Source organism: Panthera pardus, unplaced genomic scaffold, assembly GCF_024362965.1.
Source record: "Panthera pardus isolate Hobbes unplaced genomic scaffold, ASM2436296v1 HiC_scaffold_11, whole genome shotgun sequence".
Classification (NCBI taxonomy): Eukaryota; Metazoa; Chordata; class Mammalia; order Carnivora; family Felidae; genus Panthera; species Panthera pardus.
The window spans coordinates 8,738,453-8,759,339 of record NW_026526666.1 but is presented as its reverse complement, the minus strand read 5'-3'; the positions used below and the strand labels follow the sequence as shown (position 1 = coordinate 8,759,339).

General features: G+C 41.5%; 1 long non-coding RNA gene across 1 annotated transcript in view; it reads left to right on the top strand.

Annotated features, from left to right (window-relative positions):
- Nucleotides 1–15,427, top strand: part of LOC109272113 (uncharacterized) — a 39,420-nt gene extending 23,993 nt beyond the window's left edge. The window contains exon 3 of the long non-coding RNA XR_002082291.2: nucleotides 14,774–15,427. This is a non-coding gene — a long non-coding RNA (uncharacterized LOC109272113). The remainder of the gene's footprint in view (nucleotides 1–14,773) is intronic.
- The last annotated feature ends 5,460 nt before the right edge of the window (nucleotides 15,428–20,887 follow it).

Genomic DNA, 20,887 nt, shown 5'->3' with positions numbered 1-20,887 from the left:
CAACAAAACTAATAGTAATTAGTAATTACTAGTTAGTAATTAGTAATTACTAGTTAGTAATTAGTAATTCCAACAAAAGTAATAGGAGAAAGAAAGAAAAAAAAGGAAGGAAGGAAGGAAGGAAGAAAGAAAGAAAGAAAGAAAGAAAGAAAGAAAGAAAAGGAAATTTTAGCCACTAACTATCCTGCTACATGAAGAAAATCCAGCTGTTTAAATTTGCCCATGTTCTTGTCCTGTAACTGTCCATATGTGTACCAAGTGAACATGGGCAGACATGCTATTTGTGCTCTGTTTTTTTTTTTTTAACCCAACATTACATCAAAAGCATTTTCTAATGTCTGGTCATAATCTTCAAAATTGTAACTTTAATGGCATATACTTAATTTCTCATCTTGGTGTTAATAACAAGGCTCTTCCAACTCCAGCAGCACCTCCACCCCTTCCCCTTTCACTCCCTGCTGTACTGGTGCATCTGGGCTTTATTGGAGGCAGCTGTGAAGAGAGTACCGAACTTGGAGCCAGAAAAATTGGATGGTGTCCCAGATCTGACAGTAAATAGCTGTGTGACCTTGGGCAAGTCAAACTCCTTCAGTTCTGAGCTCCTCCTTTGGTCTGTGGGCACCTTTAGGGCAGAAACTGTTTTATATCTCTATTGTAGGCTTTGTGTCTGTCACAGAGTATGAGATCAAAACATGCTTAAGAAAGGCTCTCAACTTCCTCATCTGTAAAATTGGATAATTAAGCTTATTCCCTAAGGATATGGTCATCAGATGAAATTAAACACACACACACACACACACACACACACACACACACACTTATACATATATGTACCCTGCAGTTGTAAATCATGGAAATATAAGCATAACTGCTATAATTGCTAGATTTATACAATTCACAATAAAAGTCTATTCAATTATCTGGAAGAACAGTGAAATTCTTAATGGAATGTTGCATCTTCTATCCAGATGTTTGGCATCCTGTAGGCACAGTAGACCACAGACTTAAAGGAATTGTTATTCACTGTTTATGTCAAATTGTCTGTATTCCCTCTTCATGATGTTCTCTACTTTGACAATAGAGGCTGCATGTGCTTAAATTGCTGGGTATGGCAGCTTGCTCAGCCATTCCCTTAAAGTGCACTTTGGTACTAATATAAAAGATGAGGAATGTTAAATACTCAAGTCTAAGGGATGCGGTAGTTTGCAAGAACTCATTCTAGTTAGTGCAGTCCTTTGCCTGGGGATAGAAAGTGCTGGGATGGTTTGGTTTTATCCTTAAGGAAACAGACCAAGAGCGTGGGGACAGTTTTCTATACTTCTTCAAGTACAGTGGTCTTACAGAATATCAGGAAGTAGTGCAGAAACCTGCTTTGTTTTGATTACCAGTTGCATGGAATATGTTTTTCCCTTTCAGTCTATGTGTGTCCTTAAAGCTGAAATCTCTTGTAGTCCGCATATAGTTAGATCTTGTTTTTTTTTAATTTTTTAAATATTTATTTATTTATTTATTTATTTATAATAAACATCCAACCACGCCTTTTGATTTTAGAATTTAGTCCTTTTACATTTAAAGTTAATTATTGATAGGTATATTATTGCCATTTAAAAAATTGTTTTCTGGCTATTTTGTAGTACTTTTGTTCCTTTCTTCCTCTGTTGCTATCTTCCTTTGGGTTTTGATGATTTTCTGTGGTGGGATGCTTGGCTTTCCTTCTTTTTCTCTTTTGTGTATTTACCATAGGTTTTTGCTTTGTGGTTAACATGAAGCTTACTTAAAACTTCCTATACTTATAACTGTCTATTTTTAGCTGGTAAGAACTGCAAATGCATATAAAAACTCTACATTTTTATACTCTCCCCCACATTTTGTGTTTTTTAAAAAATATTTATTTATTTTTGGGGGGGAGCGCAAGTGGGGGAGGGGCAGACAGAGGGAGACAGAGGAGCCGAAGCAGGCTTTGCACTGACAGGCTGATAGCAGAGAGCCAGATGTGAGGCTCGAACTCATGAAATGTGAGATCATGACCTGAACTGAAAATGGATGCTCAACCAACTGAGCCACCCAGGTGCCCCTCCTCCCACATTTTATGTTTTTAATGTTACACTTTACATCTATTTATATCGTATATACCTTAACAAATTATTGCAATTTAGTTATTTTAATACTTCTGTGTTTTAACTTTTATATGACAGTTATAAATGATTTGCCTTCAACCATCACAATATTAGAGTATTCTAAATTTAACTTTACCAGTGAGTTTTATACTTTCATATGTTTCATGTTACTAATTAGCATCCTTTCATTTCAGCTTGAAGAACTCCTTTTAACTTTTTTTTTTTTTTGGTAAGGCCAGTCTAGTATTCCTTCAGCTTTTGTTTGTGTGGGAAACCCTTTATTTCTCCTTCACTTCTAAAGTACTGCTTTGCTGGGTAGAGTATTCTTGGTTGGTAGTTCTTTGCTTTCAGTACTTTGAATATATCATCCACTCCCTTCTATCCTGCGAGGTTTCTGCTGAAAAATATGCTTAGTCTTAGGGGTGTTTCCTTGTATATAACAAATTGCTTTTCTCTTGCTGCTTTTAAGATTCTCTCTTTGTCTTTAACTTGACAACTTAATTGTAATGTGTTTTGGTGTGAGTCTCATTAGTTCTCCTTATTTGGTACTCTTTGGGCTTCCTAGATCTGGGTATCTATTTCTTTCCCCTGAAAGATTAGGGAAGCTTTCAGCCATTATTTCTTTGAATAAGCTTCTGCCCATTTCCTTCTCTCTCTTCTCCTTCTGAGGTCTCCATAATGCATATATTGGTCCTTTTGATAGTGTCCTATAAGTCCTTTAAACTATCTTTACTCTTTCATTCCTTTTTCTTTCGCTTCTCTGATTGGATGGCTTCCATTGCTCTGTCTTTGAGTTTGCTGATTCTTTCTTCTGTTTGACCTAATCTTTTGTCAAACCACTTTACTGAATTTTCATTTCAATTATTGTATTCTTCAGCTTTATGATTTCTGTTTGTTACTTTTCAGTATTTTATGTCTTTCTTGAAATTTTTACTTTATTCATGCATTGCTCTCCTGGCCTTAGTGAGCATCTTTATGAACATTATATTGAACTCTATTGGGTAAATCACTTATTTCCATTTCATTGAGATTGATTTCTGGAGACTTATCTTTTGTTTGGAATGCAGTCCCCTAGTTCTTCGCTTTCCCTGGCTCTCTGTGTTGGTTTCTGTGCGTTAGATACCACAGCTACCTCTTCCAGTCTTGACAGACTGGTCTCATGTACGAGTTGAACCTTGTCAATAAGCCTGTCCAGAGCTCCTGGTTGACTCACAAACTTCTGTGATTGTCCAAGCTGCTGTCTTTGTTCTTGGTGGCTCCCAGCAGTTAAGGGTGTGCCAAGACCTGTCAATGTCTCAAAGGGGAGGATCTCAGTCAGCACCTAGATGCAGGTTGGTTGGAAAAAAGTTGGAGCAGTAGATACTGAGTCCAAACCCATCACTCCTCAAGGAGAAGCAGGGATTTGTAAGTTCCCTCTTGAATGTGTGTTGCCATGCCAGGGGTGGGGTTTATGGAGAAATTCTGTCTCAGCTTCTCTTGTCCTTTTTTTTTCTCATTTGCCCCATGTGTGGGATTTACTCAGCTAGTTTCTGGATTTCTTTCAGGGCCAGTTGCTCCATATGTAGATGAGATTTGGTGTGTCTGTGGGAGGAGGTGAGTTTGGGAGCCTCCTATGTTGCCATCTTGAACCATAACTTCTTACTATTTCTTTTTGACATTTTACTGGAGGCCACAAATGATAATCTTGCACATGAAAAATCCTAAAGAATTCACAAAAAAATGATAACAGTAAAAAGTGAGTTTAGCCAGGACACAAGATAAAAAGAATATATAAAAATTAGTTTTAATTCTATACCTTAGTAATAAAAATTGGAAAGTTAAGTTTAAAAACAATACAATTTATAAGAATATAAAAAACTAGAAATACTTAGGGATAAACTTGACAATTTTGTGCCAGACTTGTACAAGGAAAACTACAAAACACAGTTGAGTGAAATTAAAGAAGACCTAAATAAAATTGAGAGATAAACCATGTTCCCATATCAGAAGACTCAATATTGCTAAAATTCTCCCTAAATGGAACCATCGACGCAACAGAAACCTAACAAGAATTCCAGCATGTTTTATCATTAAACATTATACAGGCTAATTCTAATATTTTATGTAATTGCAAAAGACTTAGACCAAAATACTTTTTTAAAGAGGAAGAAATTGAGAGGACTAAACTGCTTGATTTTAAGACTTACTATGAAGCTACAATAAATAAGACAGTGTAATACTTATGTAAGGGTAGACATGTGGTTCAATGGGACAAAACAGAGAGTTCAGAAAAGACCCACATATATATGGACAATCGATTTCCACCAAGGTGCAAGGTAATGCAATGGGAATGTACATTTTTTTCAGAACAGTTGGCAATCCATTTGGAAAAAAATGAACCTCAGCACTTAACTCCCTCCTTATACAAGTATTATCTTGAAATTAATCATCGATCTAAAAGTATAAGCTAAAACTAAAAAACTTCTTGAAGAGAGCAAAGAAGAAAATCTTCGCAAAATTGGAGTAAGCAAAACTTTTATAGATGTAGCAAAGAAAAAAAAAACGGAACTGTGAAAATTGTTAAAAATTGTTTAATTTTCATAAATAGTAAAAAGTTTTGCTCTTTGTCACCATTAAGCATATGAAAAAGGAAGGCCATGACCTGGGAGAAAATGGCTGTCTTACATGTATCTGACAGGACTTCTCTTTGGAATATATAAAGACTTCTTATAGAATAATAAAAAGATAACCTAGTAAAGATTTTAATAGGCACTTCACAAAGGAAGATATACAAAACCCTTTGAAGCAAGTTAAATGGATAGAAAAAAAGAGCCATTTCACAATGATAAATGTGAAACGTTTCATTATGATTTAATCAGGAAAACATCATCATAAATGAGTACTCACTTAACAGCAGGGCTTTTATATCTATGAAGCAAAAACTGACAGAACTAAAGGAAGACCCAAATATACATCACAGATGGAGTTTTTAAAGTCTTCATTCAGAATTCCGCACCTTACATTTCTACACTGTGTGTTGCCCTGGGCAATCCGCCCTGACCACAGGGAATGTTTTATCAGGCACCAGGAGGTCTGCATTTCATTCAATTAATCAACAGAGATAGACTAAGCTTCTTGCATGTGCCAGAAATTTCCTGGAGGCAGCAATCCAGAGGCAGTCTGCCTTCTGGGTTCGTGGGTTAATGAAGCACACAGGTAAGTACACCTCCCTGAGCCTCAGTTTTCCTGTTGATTAAGTGTGGGTAACAGCAACATGAAAATACTGTAAATGACCAGCAGCATGTGAGTGCATCACTAGATTGTGATATAAACTTGACAGTTCTATACATCAATGAAAACAGATAAGCTAGAACTACATTTGTCAATGGGGATAAGTAACTTAAGTGAAAAAAGCACACTGGAGAAGGATACATTTGAATGATCATTCATATAAAGGTTTAAAACATGCAAAACAATAATAGATTGTAGATACATCTTTTTATAATAAAGGCAAGAAATCATGCATGGGAATGGTATGTCAAATTTGGAAGAGAGTCTCTGGAGTTCTATGTTCAGAGAATATAAAAGAGCTCTTGAAAGTTGAGAACTAGTAGCAGAAGTTAAAAATTCAATAGAAGTCTCAGAATAAAGTTGAAGAAGACTCGCGGAAAATATAGCAAAAATCCAGAGATGAAAAATAGAAATGGAAATATACGAAGTTGGCAACTCATCTAGAAGGTCCAGTAACTGAGTAATAGGAGTTCAAGAAAAAAAGCCAGAGAAAACTAAGGAAAGGAAATTATTATTATTATTATTTTTTTTTAAATTTTTTTTTTCAGCGTTTTTTTTTTTAATTTATTTTTGGGACAGAGAGAGACAGAGCATGAACGGGGGAGGGGCAGAGAGAGAGGGAGACACAGAATCGGAAACAGGCTCCAGGCTCCGAGCCATCAGCCCAGAGCCTGACGCGGGGCTCGAACTCACAGACCGCGAGATCGTGACCTGGCTGAAGTCGGACGCTTAACCGACTGCTCCACCCAGGCGCCCCGGAAAGGAAATTATTAATAAAATAAAATTTCCTAGAACTGAAGGCTGTGCATCTTTAGGAGCCACTATCTAGTACAATGATTAAAAATAGACCCACATTATGACACATCCCTGGGAAATTTCAGAATATTGGTATATCTTCAGGGTGATTAGTGCTGGCTCCTACAACAGGCAGCCCTTAAAAATCTTAGTGGTTTAATAAAACCAAAGTTTGTCATTTATGCAAAGTATTTCAGGTAGTCCAACTCTGCCTTATAAATATGTCACCTGGATCATGGGTCTCCTCGGGTAAGTAGTTGTGGGAGGGGAAAATAGGCTTTTACAAACCAGGCACATTGGTTGGTAACTTTCTTAGCTTGGAAGTGACATGTGTCACTTCTACTCTAGCCACTTGGCCCTAATCCAATTGTAGACAAAGCTGGAAAACCTAGGGAAGCACATGCAATACTTAATGTTTTGCATACCAATAATTGGAAACAAAAAGATGGCCCTTTGCAACTGGTCATATACACAAGATCAGGAAGTAAAATGGCTTTGCATTTCTCAATAATAATATTGGAAATCCGAAGACAGTGGAGTAATGCTTTCAAACATTTCAAAGTGATTTGTAACTTAGAATTTGATACCTAACCAAACTATCAGTCAAGGGTCAGTGTAGAATAAAGCCATTTCAGACAAGCTCTCAACCAATTTGCTTTCCATAGATCCCTTCTCTGGAAGCAGCCAGAGAATGTACTTCATTAAGTTGAGAGAGAAAACTAAGCGGGAGGAAGACAAAGAATATAGGACACAGGAGAAAGGCGAAAAGAATTCTCAGGACTATTGTGGGGGAGATCCTAACAAGAATTCCAGCATGTTTTATCATTAAAAATTATACAGGCTAATTCTAATATTTTATGTAATTGCAAAAGACTTAGACCAAAATACTTTTTTAAAGAGGAAGAAATTGAGAGGACTAAACTGCTTGATTTTAAGACTTACTATGAAACTACAATAAATAAGACAGTGTAATACTTATGTAAGGGTAGACATGTAGATCAATGGGACAAAACAGAGTTGAGAGAGAAACTGGCTACAAGGAAAACAGGCGCAGGTGGGAAGACTCCCAGAGAGGCTTCTTCAAGACAATGTAATTGACAGACTACCTAAGTATCTGAATATACTGAGAGAAAAATTAAACAGTTGCCAATGAACTTGTTACATTAATCATAGTTATTTAGAAAATAAGGAAAATGGAAAAGGTGAATTATTAAATACAGAAAAAACAAAAAGTTGTTTTTGCAGGGAAGGAATTTAATTATAGCTAAGCACACAACTCAGCTGTGAATTGCAGAGGGGTTATCATTGTGTATCCTGAATATTGATCTATTCAAAATTGTGCTCTAAGTATATTGGGAGAACGAAGGGTTGGGAAGGATGCTTGTGGGATGGTGCAGTGGGAGGGAGGAAAGAGAGCCAAACTTCATCTTTTACTGTGGGAAAGTAATTGATAATTTCTAAAACTTAAAAAAAAAAAAAATAGTAGCAAGAGGTATGAAGTCAGTACCGAAAGAACCAGACAGAGGAAATCAGCAAGTGGTTGCCCATGGGAAGGAAGAAATGGGAGTGGGAAGTCTGGGGACCACTCTTTGACTTAATAAACCTTATTGTCCTAGTTGGCTTTTTAAATTATGTGCTTGTATAGCTTGGTTAATAGTAAAAAGTTAAAAAAAAAAAAAAGAGCAAGTTCTAGACTGATAGATATAGCCTGATACAATTTTTATAAATGCCACCACACCATATTTTATAGGCACACTCAGGTGTGTGCGAATGACCGGAGAAAGTCTAGGATATCCACCAAACTGGAAACCATTATCCCTGGGGAGGTCAGCCTGGCATTTGAAGCTATGTATATAATTTTTGATAAAGAATTTGGCTTTATTGTTCTGAAAAATGTAGTCGTATGTTATCCGTGAAATTAAGTGTAAACAAAACCCAAATTTTGTTACTTATAGAAGGCAAAACAGTGTTTTGGGATGTAAGTCTGGGATGTAATAGCCTAATTAAAAAGCCATTTTTGAACCTGCCTCACTTTTGCAGAGCTGTTTGTGGAAATGTCAACAGGGAGAGTCAGCCTGAGCAAAGGGACGGCCGTGAGAGAGAGTAACGGAAGGGGTACCAAAGCGGACCACACAGGAGACTTGCACTGAACCTCACCACTGTAGGTACCTGTATGACCCTTGCTCAGTCCGAGGCCCACAGAGAGGTCTGAACATTTTCTTTCTTCCCCCACATCCATTATTCACTATCATATTCATTCAAAATCCATTTGCATTCATCATCTTTTCACCATCCACTTGCCATCCACCCATTGTCCTCTGTGTATACATTGAACCATCCGACCCATCCATTAACCATACACCACTCACTACCTACCACCCAGCTTTCATCTCTCCTCCATCTACCGTGTACCATTCACCTTTTACATGACCATCTTCTATGATGTAGCCATCCATCATCTCACCATCAGCCATTCATCACCCAGCCATCGTGTACCCACCACCTGCCTTCCATCTACGATTCTACAGTACACAACCCATTACCCACCCACCTAGCAACCACCCATTTATTTGCCATTTATGTCCCATGCGTGCATCATCCAGCCATGATCTACTTGTTCGCCACTTTCAGTTGGAAGGTCCATTCAGGAGGAAGCTGATTGTTACTATCCTCATATTCCAGGCAGTGAGGGAAAGCTGGGATAGAGAGGGTGGGTGAGGGACCTGGCTGATGTCAATCAATGAATTGGGAAATGTGTCAAGTTGCCGAGGAGTTACTTCCCAGTTACAACGTCTCAACTGCTGCATACTCAGGCAAAGGGACCTGGGCTTGAATTCTTAATCCCCTACGTATGGTCTCGTGAGGTCGGCAAGTTCCTTAACTTCAATGAGCTTCAGCGACCTCTCTCTTAAAATGCTAATAATGCATGTAAAATCCTTAGTGATGCTGTATTGTGTGCCTGGCACATAGTAAGCACTCAATAAATGTTGATAATAATAATTATCAATACAAATCAGCAAGTGAAGGCTTTTATCTTCCTTTCCTCAGAAATCAAATGGGGTGTTCCATACCCAGATAGATATGCTTAGGGTTATCTGTTGTTTGGGTTCTCCATACTACCATAGAATTGACTAATTATAGGGATTTAAAATTTAGTTATTTTTATGAGTTCAATGTAGTATTAAATTCATTTATTTCTGTATGTTTCAGGCAGACCAAAAACGTAAGTAACATAACAAACACACAGGTACCTACCAGCTCATTGAAAGGATAAAACATTTCAGGTTCAATGGAAACTCCTGAGCGTACCTTCTGGCAAAGTCCTGAGTGTACCTTCCAGTGCATCTCCCTCCCCAGGGGTAATAGTTTTTCTAAATTTGACATAGCATTCCCATGCATAATTTCTTGCTTTTATTACAAAGCATTACAAAGGAATGTATTTATAATCTATTATTGTTTTGCATGTTTTAAACCTTTATATGAATGATGGTGCAAATATATCCTTCTCCAATGTGCTTTTTTCACTTCACTTACTCATCCCTATTGACAAATGTAGTTCTAGCTCATCTGTTTTCACTGCTTACACCATAATCTAGTGTTGCACTCATCTGCTGCTGGTTGTTTACAGTGTTTTCATGTTGTTGTTGTCATCCACACTTCATCAGTAGGAAAACTGAGGCTCGGGGAGGTGCTATTTATTTGTGTGTTTCATTAACCCATGAACCCGGGAGGCAGATTGCCTTTGGATTACTGCCTCCAGGAAATCTCTGGCACTTGCAAGAAGCTTAGTCTATATCTGTTGAATAACTGAATGAAGTTTGCTCAGAGACACCCAGAGTCGGATCCAGTCCCAGAACGGAAACCTCCCCCATTCCCTGTGGTCAGGGAGGCTTGCCCAGGGCAACATAGGGTGTAGAAATCTAAGGTGAGGAGTTCCTTCCCTTCCTGTGTGTGAATGGGTCAGGACCTATATCATTCATGGGATTACCAGGGCAGTAATTCTGCGTTCTTGACGAAACGTTGGTGAAATCAGGGGAACGTGAGAGGGGCGTGCTTTACCAGGAAGAAGAGCCCAGGACTCTTGGCTTTGGTTAGGCTCCTGAAATCCCGCCTATTCCTTATTACCCCACTTGCGGCCAACAGGAGATGCCCCTCACCTGCCCCATTCCTAAAGAGTTTGGGGGAAAATGCTCTCCATTCAGGCAGAAGCTCCGGGGAGGTTATAATGTTCCCAGCAAATTCAGAGTGGGGGCTGGTACCAGGGCTTCTAGGAGAAGCCATATCTGTGACATGTGAAGGCTTAATTTATTCACCCAGAAGTAGGCACCCATTGAGCTGGCCAGGGAACAGTCTCTGTTTACAGGCTGTCCAGGCCCTGCCGTGGCTCCGGCAGCAGCCCTGCCTCCACCTCCTGTGTGGAGAGCCTGGGCAGTTCACAGCAGGACCGTGCCCTGTGCCCTCTTGGTGACACACCATACTGGGATGGTGTCCTCTGTGGAAACCTCTTGAGCGCAAATGGCCCCTTTATGACAGAAACACCACAAGAACATTCCCCAAGGGTGCTGTTTGCTCTGGTAGTTTATCTACAGATTTTCCCACCAGGATCCTGGAGCAGGTCCAGTGCACAATTGCCACTGTCATGAGATGGGAGCCGATGACCAGGGACTTAAGTAGTAGCCCTTCCCCCTTCCTTCCCCAACCCCTTGATTTCAGATGAGTTGTTAGTGGTCAGGAGTCCTGCACCTCCTTTTTGAACTAGGAAGACGTGGGAATGAGAGGTCTTTGGGGCACTTAAAAGCAGCAACAAATAGCCCACAAAACCACTATCTGCAGCTTGAGCAACCCTTGCTATGAACCTCCCTGGAGCACAGCCAGGAAAACAACTCAAGTCAGCCCCCAAAATAGGCTCTGCGCAGGCACTTTCTTAAAGAAAAAAAGAGAGAGAGAGAGAAAACTAAAACAAAACTCCACTCAGAAGCAATAATAATATTTGTAGAATGCGTTTTTAACTGTTGCTTCCTTGGCTCAAGTCTAATAATCTGGGAAAAAATATGTTATCAGCTGACAAATAGCATGGCTGTCAAGAGATTCATCACCATTTTTTTTTTCCCCCAGAAGCAGCTGATTTCGGATTCAAGCGAGAGCTCTGCATAGTGTTGATTTTGCCTTCACCAAAGCTGTCAACAAAAGGGCCTGTGAGGCAAGGGCAGACTCCTTCTGAAGGTGGTGCCTGTATTTTCCCTTGCATTTTTCTAGAAGGCTTTTCAGGTTGAGTAGAGCAGACAGCCCTTGGCTGAAAGAAGCCTATGTTGTACTGGATACTCTGCTAGGCACTTTTGCAAATGTTTGTTCCTTTGGTCCTAAAACAACCCTTCCTGGTAGACACCACCAGTGACTCCACTTCACAGACGGAGAAGCGACTTGCTCAGTCAGTGACAGATGATTCTGGTTCTGTGCGGCTGAGTGAGTGTTCTTTACTCTCCTTACGACTACTCATTCGTTTTATCACTTGATAAATTCATGAGAGGAGTTTAATGAAAGATTACCCTGAACCACATCCATGTCCTGCCAGTTTACACTTGTGACTTGCCAGCCCAATCTCTACCTGAAATTCTGGGCTCATTTCCAACTGCCGACTCAACATTGCCATTGGACATCTAGTAGGCCTCTCCAACCTGACCAGGACAAAAGAGATCTTTTAAGTTTTGCCTCAAAATCTGCTATGCCTGTAGCTGTGTTCATTTCTGTAAATGGTCTCAGCATTCATCCACTAATCCAAGCCAACGTCTTATCCGTCAGAAGCTTGCTGAAAAATATAGCAAAATCAGTCCCCACTTCTTTCTTTTCCACTGCCACTGGCCAAATTCTTCTTCTGTCTCTCACCTAGATTATAGCAGTAGTCTGTTTGCTGGAAGTCTCTTGCTTCCAACCTCCTTCTCCATTCCTCGTACGCAAATCAGACATGCAGTGTCTTACCTAAAGCTCTTCAATGGCTTTTAGATTAATACCCAAACTCCTACAGGGCTTCCTTATCTGACCCTCATCTCACACCGTTTTCCCATCACCTACTATGCTCTAGTTACTCTGGCATCCTCTCTGTTTCTTGAACATGAGTCAGGGCACTTGAGCCTCCCCATGGCCCCTCATTTCCACATGTCTGGCTCCTGCTTGTCATTCAGATCTCAACTTAAATGTCACTTCCTCAGAGAGCTCTTTCCTGAACACCCAACTTGAAGAAACCATCATCTAGTATATCACCCTTTCTTTTTTTTTTTTTTTAATGTTTATTTATTTTGAGAGAGAGAAAGCATGAGAGCGAGCGTGTGCAGGGGAAGAGAGAGGGGGGTGAGAAAATCCCAAGCAGGCTCTATGATGTCAGCACAGCTCAGTCCCACAAACTGTGAGGTCATGACCTGAGCCAAAATCGAGTCGGCTGCTCAACCAACTTCAGGCACCCCACATAACCCTTTTGAAATTTCTCTTTGTAGTACCTATTACTACCTGGTTGTATTCATATACTTGTGTGTTTACCTTCCCCCAAAAATGTAGATCTGAACTGGTCTTTCTTGTTTATCTCTGAAACCCAGAACAGTTGTTCTCAACACCTAGAATAATGCCTGGGATATGACATGTACATCATAAACATTTGTTCGTTGAATGAATGAATGCTTTTGTAAGTAGTGGCAAAGGAAAGTTTCTGGATGCCCTCTATGACCCAGTCCTCAATGGCAGAGATGTATACTGCTTTGTGTTATCTACGTCCAGATAAAAAGATGGCAATTCTAGAAACCAATACTGTATCCGAGGACATGAATGTAGTCACCGATGGTAGAATAACAACTGGGCCAAAGTTCTTTTTTCATAAAACTTCTTTCACTTTTCTAATCCCACTCTGCCTCCTCAGTGCCACAGGCTTGCTGGGTGAATAGTGAAGTTCTCTTCACCATCCTCAAATAAAGCTGTTTCTTTATTCTTAACTCAAAAAATCCACTCAATTACTTAATTTGCCATGCTTTCATCAAATATATATACTCAACGTTCAGTATTTGTAAGCCTTTGCTATGATAGTGGTAGAGGGTATGTATTTGCGATCTGAGCTTTCTGAGAAAAAAGGCACTGATTACAGCCTCTGGGAGGTTTCTGGCCAATCAGAAGAAACACTTGACCAAAGAGGTGAGGCAGGAGCTCAAGACCCCACTGCCTCCATAATATCTCCCTCACTGTGTTTGTTTCCAGGAGTTATGTGGGTACTACTGTGTATGTATCCCCACAGGACTAGACGCATAGGACTTCTCCCCCATGGACCCCTAGCTGGGGTCTAGTTGTAATCCTACAATTGCTCACAGGTGAAGGCAAATAGAATAGTCTGGACCAGTCTTATGATGAAGATGAATTAGACTCTGACCTTCGTGGTCACCAGTTTAATACTTCCCCCAGTGTCCTCCCCTCCCCTCATCTTATATACCCTGAAGAAAGAAACTAAAGAATATATTTGGAGCAAAATTACATGAGTGAGGTCTTTGTTGACTTCCTTATTTACATTTATAGCCTTGTCCCCACTCTGGCACTTCCTGCCCCTATCTCCAATCTACTTTTCTCCATAGCATTTAGTACTTTCTAACATACTAGGTAATATACTTCTTTCCTTATTAAAGGGCCACTCCAGTGAAAGGTAGCCTCCTCTATGACAGTAGGGGTTTTGTCTGGTTTTCATACTTCCCTATCCCCAGTGCCTTTAAGAGTGTCTGGACATTATACATGCTTAATAATTATTTGTTGAATCTATTAGTCAATCAGATACTTTGAAATGTACAATATTTTTTTTGGCCTAGAAATTCTATTTCTAGGAATCCATTCTTCACAAATTGGCTTGAATGAATGAAAAGTGTGTGAACCATCTCATTATTTATGAGTGTGAAAAATAGGAAAAAACATAATCCTTTAGCATTAAGTGATTATATAGATTGTGGTATATTCATACAACAGAATGTTATGAAATCATTAAAATTCACTTCTTAGAAGAATCTTTAATAATGTGGGAAAATGTTAAGAATGATAGTCATTAGTATTTCCTGATTTGATTGCCAATTTATAAAATGACTCTGTATATGTGCTTTGAAAAAGTAATGGAATAATGGAATAACAGTATCTGTGGGAGATAGGATTATCTCTGGTTGTTTGTGGGAGATAGGATTATCTCTGGTTGTTTGTGGGAAATAGGATTATCTCTGGTTGTTTGTGGGAGATGGGATTATCTCTGGTTGTTTGTAAGAAGCAGGATTACAGATTATTTTAATTTTTTTTTTGTGCCTTCCCTGTGTTGAATTTTCTAAGAAGCAGGGAGGGAGAAGCTGGCAGCAGTGGTGGGATATTTCCCTTGAGCCTGGGGATTTGGGAGAAATGGCCTCCTCTTTAGTTACCTCCTGGTGACCACACCCTCAGATAAATCCCTCCCACACTGACCCTGGGGTTAGCTCATGTGTCTCAATCTGGCCAATGGGACTTTAGCTAACATGAAACAGATGGGGGTTTGAAAGTCACTTGTGCATTGGCGTTCTATTGCCAATAGGAACTCTCCCTCTGTCATGCAGACAAATCTGGAGGATGAGATACTATGTGAAGAGAACCCTTAGCCATTCCAGCCATCCCATCTGACACCATAGACATATGAGTGAGATTCTAGACAGTGGCTGTTGAGCCACTAGTGAAATGTGGCTAGTATGAATTGAAATGTATTGTTGTTTTTTTAAGTTTTTATTTATTTATTTTGAGAGAGAGAGAGTATAAGACGGAGAGGAGCAGAGAGAGGGGGAGAGAGACTCCCAAGCAGACCCCACACTGTCAGCACAGAGCCCGATGCAGGGCTCGAACCCACGAACTACAAGATCATGACCTGGACTGAAACCAAGAGTTGGATGCTTAACTGACTGGGCCACCCAGGTGTCCCTGAATTGAAATGTATTGTAAGTGTAAAAATACATACTGGACTTTAAACACTTGTATGATGAAAGAATGTAAAATATTTCACTAAGAATTTTTATGTTAATTAGACATTGAAATAATAGTATTTTGGACATATTGTGTTAACTTAAAATTAACTTCACTTGTTTCTTTTAGGTTTTTTAAATGTGGCTACTAGAAATTTCAAACTTCAGATGTGGTTTGTATTACACTTCTATTGGATAGCTCTATTCTAGACTGTTTAGCCACAGACAAGCCATCCCAGACCAGAAGGACCAACAGGATTGGAGCAAATAAAATTGTTGTTGCTTTAAATCACTAAATTTTATCATGTTCTGTTATGTAGCAAAAATGACCTGTTACCAGAAGTATACTGTACTTTATAGATCTTCCCAATTCAGCATCTTGGCCTTTATGGGAACGAGCCAGACCCCCAAGGAAGCTTGGAAAGAAAGCGGTCATTGTGAAGAACAATGACCAGTGATCTGGTGCTGGAACTGGGAACATCAGTGAAAAGGTTGCAGAGTTTGGAGGGGCTGGAGACTGTTGAGAGATCTTCACCTTCTCAGATTCCCAGCCTGGAAGACACGCCTCCTCAGCCTGCAGCTCTGGAGAGCAAGGGCTTTTGGGAATCCTGGAGAGGCCCTTCCTCCCCTTTCCCACTCCTGTTCTCCTTTCCTATCTTCTCTGTGTGTGCTCTGCTGTCCTATCCCACAGAGCTCTGTGGGAAAAAAACACTACATCAACAACAACAAGATAATAAAGGGCATGTCAATGAGAGAACAGGAGGAGGGAGGGGAAAGGGTGATTTTGGCAGCAATAACCCATCATCTAGAGCCTCTGTGCTTCCCTCAACTCCCTCCTCCCTGAACCAGATGGGACTAGATGTCAGAGCTAGAGGAAGCCATAGAGATCGTCCAATCTAGCCCTCTTCCTCTTACAAATGAGTTAAGCCAAGGCTCAAAGATGTTAAATGACTTGCCTAGGGTCAACAGGAAATTAGTGGTGGCAGGTCTAGGGCCCAATTTCTCAACTTCTGGGCATAGCCCCTCTTTGGAAGGCCAGCCCTCTCATACCACTCTATTTACTGGCTTTTGCTTTCATCATTTGATGTCTTGTGGATACTCTGGTTCTTGATGACTTGAGCACAGTATTAGAAAGTATTCATCCCAGGGACTTTGGCATCCATATGGGGGCATCTCTGCCCTCCCAGGTCAGTTCTTTGAGGAAGTCAGTTCCAATGACCTTTATCTCTGTTCCCTTTAGTTGCTCATCAGCCATATATTAGGTATAGTTGCTACCCCATGGCTCAACTCAGAATTGCTTTTCTTCAAGAGTCCAGCCTCCTGTATGTCGAGTCTTCTCACTTGCCTGCTTCTGTGAAATGTTCTCTTAGGTTTCCTCTGTGCTGAGGTGATTTCCCCCCAGGGTGGAGGTGCTCAGCACTTCCTTCCAGGAGCTTGCCACCCTTCCTTGGAACAGAAGAATGCTCAACTGGAAGGCTGCTTACTGTTGACAAAGCAGCCTGCAAGAAGACATTGAAACCAATAACTGAAAAAGGATCTGGATAAAGGATGAAATCTGTCTGGTATCTGGAACCTTGTCACCATCATGCTAAGCATCCTGATTTTCTGAAAAGATTTTTGACTTTTCATCCAGGTGTTTAAAGTCAGGAAGACACATCCAATGCTGTATAACTACAAAGCTGATCGCCATCTCAGTATCAGAAGGCACAAATAACAATGTGGTTCAATCCAGGGAAATCAGCCATAATGATTTTCATGGGCCCAAGGAGCTGGCCTTTGGATTCTTTCTGGTCCACCTGACAAACACTCAAGGTGGTTGTCTCTGTCCATTCTGGTAGCTATAATACAAATACCACAGGCTCGGAAGCTTAGAAACCACAGGAATCCACTTCTCACAGTTCTGCAGGGTGCAAGTCCAAGATCAGGGTGCCAGCACGGTCAGGTTCTGGGGAATGTCTCTTACGGACTGCAGGTTGCCCAGTTCTTGCTGTGCCCTCACATGGTGGAAGGTGCAAGGGCTCTCTCTGGAGTCTCCTTTACAAGGGCATGGATCCCATTCATGACCTCACAGCTCCCATGACCTAGTCATGTCTCAGAGGTCACAGCTCCTAGCACCATCGCCTTGGGTGTTTCAACATAGGATATCAACATATGAATTTCGGGGGGACATAAACACTCACACCATGGCAGTGAGACAGAAGAGAAAAGCTCCACGAAGTGATGTGAGAGTAGAAAGGAGAAAAGCATGTGATGCTATCCAGGAACCATCTAAGGAAAAAACTCTTCTGAGGCAGATTGAGAATTTTAAAACAACACTCTCCCACCCAACTGCCCCATGACATCTGTTAACACAAGAGGCAGAGCTATTTCCTGGAAAGGCTCCTTGTGTTTACAAGGGTGAGACCCTCTTGATGTTTTCATAACTTTAATTAAAGAGCTGAGGGATGGATTTATATCCTCAGCAGTTCCCATGGGGGAACACACAGGCTGGTTGTACACAATGCAGCACATTCAAATAAAAAAGAGAAAAAGTCAATCAATTATCCAGATGTTTTTGCATTTTACATGAATGTAGCCACAGTGGGGCTTTGGTCCTTGATAACAATGGATTATTCTTGCAAAATGGTGGAGAAGAATGTTCTTGAAAGGAAGGAGAAGGGTGTTTTCCCAGTACTCTTTTGCATTTTCTTTTCCTTTGTGAGTTTAACAATATCAAGCAGAACAGGGAGACAGAGGAGACATGACAGAAAGAAGCCTAAGACATGCCCCTCCCTTCAGACTGCAGTGGGTGCTTCTGGTTGGAATAGAGCAGCCTTGAAGTGGCGGGTAGGGGGGTAGAACATCTCTTAAGCAGAGTCTGCCATTCTGTAGTGTGCAGACTACCACACAGTAGGTGTGTGCTCACAAAGTGTTAATGGTGGGGCGCCTTGGTGACTGTCGGTTAAGCGTCTGACTCTTGATTTTGGTGGTTGTCACGGCTCGTGGGTTCGAGCTGGTGCTGGGCTCTGCGCTGACAGCAGGAAGTCTGCTTGGGATTCTCTCTCTCTCTCTCTCTCTCTCTGCGCCTCCCCCACTCACTCTCTCTCGAAATGGATAAACTTTCTTTCTAAAAAAGGAAATGTTAATGGCATTCAACATGAGTTTCTGTTTCTCATATAGTTCTTTGATCTTTCTCTGAAATCTGAATTAGAAATCTAGTTCTTTTGGGGTGCCTGGGTGGCTCCATCGGTTAAGCTTCTGACTTCAGCTCAGGTCATGATCTCACGGTTCGTGAGTTTGAGCTCCGTGTTGGGCTCTGTGCTGACAGCTCGGAGCCTGGAGCCTGCTTCGGATTCTGTGTCTCTCTCTCTCTCTCTCTCTGCCCCTCCCCTGCTCCCACTCTGTGTCTCTCTCTCAAAAATAAATAATAAACATTAAAAAAATAAATCTAGTTCTTTGGCTCAAGGAAAAGGTTCTGAGACATTAGTGTGCTTAAGAATTGTCCTAGAAATTAAGATGTTAAATTACAGGTTTCTGGGCCAGTCTCAAATATTCAGATTCAGTAAGTCTAGGGTGGAGCTTTTTAAGAATGTGCTCCATGAAGAAGTACCCCGATGGTTCTAGCATGTCTTTGCCTTGAGAAGTAATTAAGGCATTGCCAGCTGTTCTCTTCAAAAAGGGCACACACAGGCTGACAGAGCAATTGTCCGGCCAGTGTGGGAACTAGGTTCCGGAACACTCTGATCAAGTACCAACACCCATCTTTCTAGCTCTGTAACTTTGGGCCGGACAATTCAACTCGAAGAACCTCATCGAGTTTCCTCATCCACAAAACGGAGAAGAAAATCTCAGCCCTACCTAACTGAGGAGCCAATATCAAAAACATCACCAGGTGAAATAACAAACGTAAACGTTTTGAAAAGTGTCCATCACTTGGAAAAGTTATTTCATTGTGTACGTATGTAAAGCCTTGTCATTGTTATTTTCCGTTAACAGCCATTAACGCATCCATCTGAAATTGTTCGAGAAATTGTGTGACGGGGCAAGAGGCCAACTGGGGCACTGGGGCTGCTCAGGAAGGGGTCACGTAGGTTGTGCTGCTCCCAGGCTGCCAGGAAAGCTCAGGGAGTACCAAGGTGGGGAGAGAGGCAGGCAAAGTGTGTGTGTGTTGTTGTGTGGGTGGAGGGGATGTTGAGTGTTGGAGACAAACTTAACTAACGCAAAGCTACAGTTTTGTATCGGGTTTCAGGTTACTGGACACGCATAACATGCTTGGCGGGGTCCGGGGGCGGGGGGGAGGGGGTAGTTCTCTGGTTTTTTTCCCCAAGATTTTTGAATAAGCCTTGAGAGTCACACATAGTAGAGTATAGGAGGATAGCTTTTCATGGAAAAATAAATAACGAAACGGAACATTATGGCAATAGTATGGGAAAAGAATCAACTTTAACATAAAACTTAAAGAATGTGTTCCAACTAGCCACAGAGGGCCTCTCACCTTCTGGATATTCTCACTCTCTTTTTGGACAATGGGAATGGCCAGCTATCTTCCTATCCCCGAGGCTGGTTTCAAAATAGCCGCTTCTCTTGGGAATTCAAACCAAAAAAGAAGCCTGCCTGCCTTCCAGGAACCGGGAATGGAACTACGTGCGTGCGCTTCATCTCGCACAATGTGGATGGCTGTGTCTCTACCTCCCCCGCAAGTATGTGATCAGCAAACGTGCGATTAGGGAAATTATGCCTGTCCCCTCCTTGGCACAGACCATCAGAGACTCCAAGCTGTGCGTCTTCAGGGAAGGGGAGACGGTACAGGGTGGAGAGGGGACCAGAGCCACTGGCAAGAGGAGCCCCCAGCCCGAGGTCAGAATGGGTCAGCCTCTGGGTCCAGTAGATTCCATCTCGACAGGTTAGACTCACTTCACTCTGAATGGAGACAGCACCTGCAGTCCCCGCCCGCACCGTCTCTCGGCACACAGACTGGAGTTTGCACTGCAGCTTGGTGTGGCACCAGGGATCACCGAGGGCATCCACCCCCACTGGGTGGGAGGTGGCAAAGGGTTTAAAAGTCAACACAGAGGGAGACGGGAAGTGAAGAGGAACCTATCTCCCATTTAAAGTTTTTTGCAGAAGGCAAACAAATGGAGATTGGATTATCAGCTCGGAATTCGGCCTGGAACAGTGGAACGTTGAAGGGACGAGGTCCAACCTTGCCTGCAGAGGCCCGGGGAGGCCTTTTGTGGTCAGGCCTGGGCTGCTGGGCGGGAGAGGATGCTACTTTGCTAGTGAGGCCCCCGTGAAGTCTCTGGTGCATCCTGAGCTTGGAGAACGGATGGCGCCATGCAAATGTGGGGCTGTTTTCACATCCTTAACACGTCCCAGATTTGTGCTGCCGAAGGCCAGGTCCAGTTGTGTGAAATTCCTGCTGGTTTTCCTTTTTGAACAGAGCCCCGAGTGAGATGTCAGACCTGCTTCTTTAAGCAGGATAATAGAATATGCCACAGTGCAGTTGACTTCTAGAGGAACAGTGAAGCAGATAATCCCTAGCTCTGGAAAAATCCCCAAATCACATATAATTAGCTTTGGAGAGAGAAAGAGAGAGGGAGAGAGAGAGCGTGTGTGTGTATGGGGGGGGGCAAGAAGAACATATTTAACTGTATCGTGCTTGCTTTCGTTGATATTACAATGCATAAGCACGCCCTAGTCCTCGCTGACTAATGACAGGTGTCGGAACGCTCTGCAGCG